We start from the raw sequence: 6,488 nt of genomic DNA, 5'->3' as shown, positions 1-6,488 counted from the left end.
AAATTAAAATTGCCAAAAACTTACAGAATAGGAAGATAGTTTGAAGAGACAACTGAACATGGAAAAAAATGGAAAATACTGTAAAATAATTATTTCCTTAAAAGGCACTAGACTTGGACAGTTTTACACGTTATAAAAACTTCAAAGAGCAAAACATTCTAAATACTATTTAAACTGTTACAAGGCCTATAAAAGGAGAAGTTCCCAAATTCTCTGTAATTTTTCTAAGGAGTAAAACTCAACACCAATACCTGATAAAAATAGCAGAAAAAAATTACGTACCTATTCATCTCATTAAGATTATGAAAAATTCCAAAGTGAAAAGAGCAACCAAATCCAGAAGAATATTTTTCTCCTTTTAAAGCTCTTATTTTTATTATACAAGTAATACATGATCTTTGTAGAAAAATACGGATAAGAAACACAAAATGAAAACCATTCACAGACCAGCCCATCATAAATAACCAGTGTTAACACTGAAAGATGTACATTAAAAGAATGACATACTATGACTACTATTGACATACTACTTATAGTATGACTACTATTTCTACAGGTTTTTATAGAAATGCAGAGGTCTTAACATTCAAATCAATTAAAATAATTCATCTTAAGTCATAATAGAGAAAAATCATTTTATTTTCTTGACAGATGTGAAAAAACACCATTTAATAAAATTCCAACATCCATTACTGATAAAATTTTCAGCAAACTAGAAAAAGAAGAGCATAACTTTAATATATAAATTCAAATATTAAGACTATCTTACACTGAAAGTCACATTTATGCTTTTAGAGAAACACTAGAGGTGTTCTCACTATATAAAGAATGTACAGTGCCAGCACAGTTACATATGTGGTATTTAACATTGTTCTAAAAGTGTTGCTCAATGGGATAAGAAAGTAAAATAAGATTATTAAAAATATGGAGGTAAAATTGTCAGCACTACCCAGAACTATTACTCACCTAAAAAAGGGAAAAGAAATTAACAAAAATACTATTAGAATGAAGAGAATTCAACAATTGGCTAGTTATAAAAGAAATAACCAATTGCCAAATTAAATAAACTATTATTCCACCACACACTGCACTCTCAACTAGAAGGTGAGGTAGACTGACGTGTGCAGCAGACCTACTGCCACGGGCAGAATGCAAGTAGCGGAGGTCACCCCTAGGATTACGACAATAGAACTCACATGTGTTTTAGGAAGAAAATGGAAGGACTTTCATTTTCTGCATTACGTTTCTTCACAATATAGTAGAACTGGTCAACATATGGAGGTGGTCACCCTACAGAACTTCCCTAAGTACACATGGTGCTCGTCTGGTCTATGAAACTTGCGGCGACTTAAGGAGATGGTCAGTGTAGGGAGGAGGTCAACTATGAAGGTTCTACTATATTTATTTATTTATTTATCATTGTTTTTTATTAAATCATTACTTTGTACATTGATGCATTTGTGGGGTTCAGGGGGGTTCTACTATATTTAAATTTACATAAGTTTCAATGTTTTAAGTCACCAACAGATTTAATTTTCTTTACATAAAAAGTAGTGATGTACCTATATACTAACAATAAGCAATTGGAAAAGACGACGGACAAAAGACCTTATAATAGTGACCACAATGACAGAAATAACCTATATTGCAAAAAAAGGCTGAGGGACATAAAACATCATAAATTTACTGAAATGAAAGGCTAAATAATATAAAGATATTAATTCTCTCTATAGTAATATATAAATTTTACACAATCTAATTTTCCGTTCTTCTAAACATTACAACATGATTCCAAATTTCTTTTAGAAATATTAATATACAATATGAGGACATTTTTGAAAAAGCTTAATTAATGGGAACATTTAGTCCAAAGCCATAGTGACCAAAACAGTGTGGTACCAGTGCCGGAATGGACCACAGCAGAGCTCACAGCGTGAAGTGCAGTGGTGTGCTTCTCCAAGGCACCCCACAGAAGGAGCAAAATGGGATTTCATATGGAGGAGAGAAAGCATAGATTTCCCAATAAATAGTGTTGGGTCCAATTTAGAAAATAAATTCCAGATAGATCAGCTATTCAACTGTTTAGAAAGAAACAATAACAAGTACAAGAATATAATACTGGTAAATATTTATACAACCTTGGAATCAGAACTGGGAAGAACTGCATAAGAACGACAGCAAAGGCAGTGATCACAAAAGAAAAGATAAATTTGACTAAAAGTTTTCTTTAATGTCTGAACATCAAAAATAATTCTCTTATTGATTTAAATTTTTTTGGTTTTAAGACAGAGTCTCACTCTGTTGCCCAGGGTAGAGTACTGTGGAATCATAGCTCACAGCAACCTCAAACCCTTAGGGTTGAGCAATCTTCTTGCCTCAGCCTTCCACGTAGCTGGAACTACAGGCTTGTGCTACTCTGCCCGGCTAATTCTATTTTTTTTTTAGTGGCGATGGGGTCATGCTCTTGCTCAGGTTGGTCTTGAACACCTGAACTCAGGCAATCCATCCTCCTCAGCCTCCTGGAGTGCTAGGATTACAGGTGTAAGCCACTGTGCTTGGCCCAAAACAGTTTTTAGAGACAGGGTCTCATTCTGTTTTGTGTGGTAGAGTGCAAAGGTGTCATAATTAGCTCAATGGAACCTCAAACTCCTGGGTTCTCAAGCAATCCTCCTACCTCAGCCTACCTGGGTAGGAGGGTGCCCACCACCAGGCCTGGCTAATTTTGAGGAGTGGAGGTGGGGGTAGAGACAGGGTGTTGCCATGCTGCTCAGGCTGGTCTCAAACTCTTGACCTTTAAACAATCTCTGCACCTTGGCCTCTCAAAGTGCTGGGATTGCAGGTGGGAGCCACCACACCCATCCTTAATGTTTGAACATTTTAAAAAAGCCATATGTGCAACTTAGTTTTTTAATAATATTTATGAAACGAACTTCTTAGAAATCAATGAAACTGCTAAATACCTTATAAGAAAACTAGCCAGAGGAGATGACTAGGTAAACTACAAAGAATATAGTTAAATAAATACTTTTGCTAATAAGGGCCACATTTTCATAAAAAAAAATTCGGGTTTAGTTTCCTGCCTCCCTGGTAATACTAGTGTTAAAGAGGAAGTAGGGAATGTTCATAACACTGCTGGTGGGAGTACAATTTGGGACCATTTTTCTGGAAGGCAGTCTGAGGCACTACATAGTATATACGAGTCCTAAAAATGTACATACCTTCTTTATTGTTGGGACAGAATGTGTTATGCTGCAGCAACAAACCCCCCCCCCCCAAAAAATCCCAGGGGCGCGACACTCAAGGTTTAATTCTTTTTTTTTTTTAGACGGAGCCTCAAGCTATCCCCCTGGGTAGAGTGCCATGGCATCACAGCTCACAGCAACCACCAACTCCTGGGCTCAAGCGAGTCTCCTGCCTCAGCCTGCCAAGTAGCTGGGACCACAGACGCTCACCACAACGCCCGGCCATATTTTTTTTGGTTGCAGCCGTCATTGTTGTTTGGCAGGCCCGGGCTGGGGATTTGAACCTGCCACCTTAGGTGTATGTGGCTGGCGCCTTAGCCGCTTGAGCCACTGGCGCCGAGCCTCAAGGTTTAATTCTTCATTCATGTGGCACGTCCATGCAGGGTGGCAGGTAAGGGTAACATGAGGAGAAGGGGAGTCAGCTGCCCCACGCAGTCACTTAGGGGCCCAGGCTGGCAGAGGCTCCATGCCTGGAGTGTCACCATTTATTGAAGCCAGGGGACACCGACACTGGAGAACTGCACGTGGGCATTTCACAGACTCAGCCTAGAGTTTCACATGTCACCTCTGCTCACACTGCATTGGCCAGAATTAGTCACTGGACCCTGAATGACTACAGGGAGCTGGAGACTGAAGTCTCCTGTCTGCCCAGGGAGGAAGGGGGCTGCAGATATGAAGGAACGTACTTCTAAGCTAGCAAGTCCAATTACAGAAAATTAGCCTAAGTAAATTGTCTGAAAAGCTCACAAAAAATATTAGAAGAATTTTATCATGTTCTTGACTACAAGAGTAAAAAACTGGTAACAATCTAAGTATCCAAGGTACAACCTACATAGAGGTTAAAAATGATATAATTACATACTTACTGATACAGACCTCTTCCTAAAGTAGTGTTAAAGGGGGAAAAGCAAGTTATAAAACAGTAAGTATATTTCATGGAAGAAGTAATAAAACAAATATAGATGCATAGAAAAATGTCTGAAAAGATATATACTGAAATGTTAACAGTGGTTATAATCAGATGGTACAGAAATAGGTGATTTTTTGTCTTTTCACTCATCTGCAGTTTCTTTTTTTAAAAAAGTATATATATTTACCAAAAAGCATTTAAAAAAACAGGGGAAGATAACCCAGTTCTCTAGGGAGAGTCCACTTATCCACGCATGAACATCATTTAATGCAGGAAATGTCTTCTTGTGGTCACATAACAAGACATTGGTATAGCAACTGACGTCAAGTCAAGACTTTCCCTTAAAAGTGGAACATGAAGGTAAAAACAGTAACATGCTCTCCACAGATGCACACCGTCAGTCCTGCCAGTCACCTGTCAAACGTACACCAGCGGGGACTCTGCTGTGGTTTGTCTGGGCTCCTGCCAGGTGTGCTGGGGTCTCTGGCGCCTGGAGCCACCCTGCAGCAAGGCTGTGCATGTCAGAGAGGACAGGGCATGTACAATTCTGCTCAAACACAGACCCACAGACTCCTCTGAAACGGGTTCCAAAACAGAGAACATCACTGCTAGAAATATGAAAATGTCTCTTCTTAAGTGTACACATTTTTTATTAAAAACCCTTCCTTAGTGTTTCTCCCTTTCCCCATGCAGCTTTCTCCTGGCACCCATGCACATACACAGTCCTAGTTCATGAGAAATGTCACTCAGCTGAACATCCTTACCACAGACACCTTCTTGCTTGCCTATTGAACTAGAAAACCACATTCCTCAGACAGGAGCATGGAAGAGACTTGTGAATAATGCATTTCTGGACAGGGCTCCCTCCACCATGCTCCCTTCCCATCCCCAGAACACACACCATTTCTCTAGCAGGCCATGTACTTAACAATTGCGGTCCTTTTAAGCCATGCATATCATTTAAAAATATATATGGACATTAATTTGCAAGCTTCTAGTTTCTAAGTGCTTTGAAATCCAGTGACATTTCAAGGAAATAAAGAATTGTGACTTCTAGCAGGACAAATAGCACCACCTGCTCTTGGTTGCTAGTGAAGAGTGGCAGCTGGTCCCTCATGCAGGGCAGCCTCTCTCGAGCGCCCACACTGAGTCATGTCACAGCTGGCTTCTTCCCGAGGGGGCACCTGGCCACATGTGAGGTCCCCCCATAAGGTTCCCAGCAGACCTATGGTTGGCTCTTACCCCAAATTGTCCTGGTTTCTATAGAGAAGGAGACTTCTGTACAGAAGAGCCCTAGTAAGTCAGGCATGTCGCATTGCTTCTGGGCAGCACTCCGACTGCCCTGTGTCCTACTCATTATTTGAAGCTCCAAGTCAAACATAGTGCACACCAGGCAGGTGCTGCAGCCACCATTCTGAGGCTGTGCCCAGGGAGCCTGCAGGCGGAGACCAGCCACCCTCTGTGGACAGTCATCCTGGGTGTTGGTTTGGTTCCATTCAACCTGCTGCAACCACTGGGACAGCCTGTTCCCTACCCAGGAGGAGCTCATCTCCAGGAAGGGGATGGGCACCTCCCCACCAGGGCTCTGTGTCCCTGCAAGCTCAGAGTCTCCCCCCGTACTTGGACACTAAAATCATCAATAAAAAAGTAAGTTTGTGTTCCACAGAATGAGCCTCTCAATGCACAGTCATTTTAACCAGCTATCTTGGAGAGAACCCTGCAAAACCAGAATCATTCAGAAATGTTTGTAATGGACATTTCTAAATGGAATTCTGGTTCATGCTTTTGTAAATTGTTCTTCACTATAGACACACATTAAAACAATTATGGAGTGCATAATCTTTTGTGCACTCAAATGTCACCAAAAGGGGAACAGTGGTCTGGCTCTCAAAGGCACAGACCAAGATCCAGGACATCTGGACGTGGAGTCCACACCATTGGTCATGGCTAGGTGACCGTGGGTGTGTCACCTCTGTCTGCAAAATGTGTGTAACAATCTCTGCTCAGTCCTTTCACCCAATTAAGGAGAGAAGAAACTGAGGGACTATGTGAGTTCAAGGTCTCCTGTGAATACTGGCTCTCTTTCCCTGCAAGGCCTGACCACAGTGTGTTAATCTGCCACTCCGGCCCTAGGTAGACCCCCTCACCAGTCCCAACTTTAAAATGCGTCCTCTTGGGTCTTGACTAGAATGAAAAGTTATTTTTAACACATGGACTGCACACTAGAAAAATTTTTTTCCTTGGGGCCACCATGGTGTTTTCTTAGGTCAAGAGACAAATGAGTTAGGGCGGCGCCTGTGGCTCAGTGGGTGGGGCACTGGCCCCATATACCAAGA

The sequence above is a fragment of the Otolemur garnettii genome, unplaced genomic scaffold (genome assembly GCF_000181295.1).
Source record: "Otolemur garnettii isolate 467f Iridium unplaced genomic scaffold, OtoGar3 scaffold00011, whole genome shotgun sequence".
In the NCBI taxonomy this organism is placed as follows: Eukaryota; Metazoa; Chordata; class Mammalia; order Primates; family Galagidae; genus Otolemur; species Otolemur garnettii.
The sequence above is the reverse complement of the archived record's forward strand: the minus strand, read 5'-3'. Positions refer to the sequence as shown.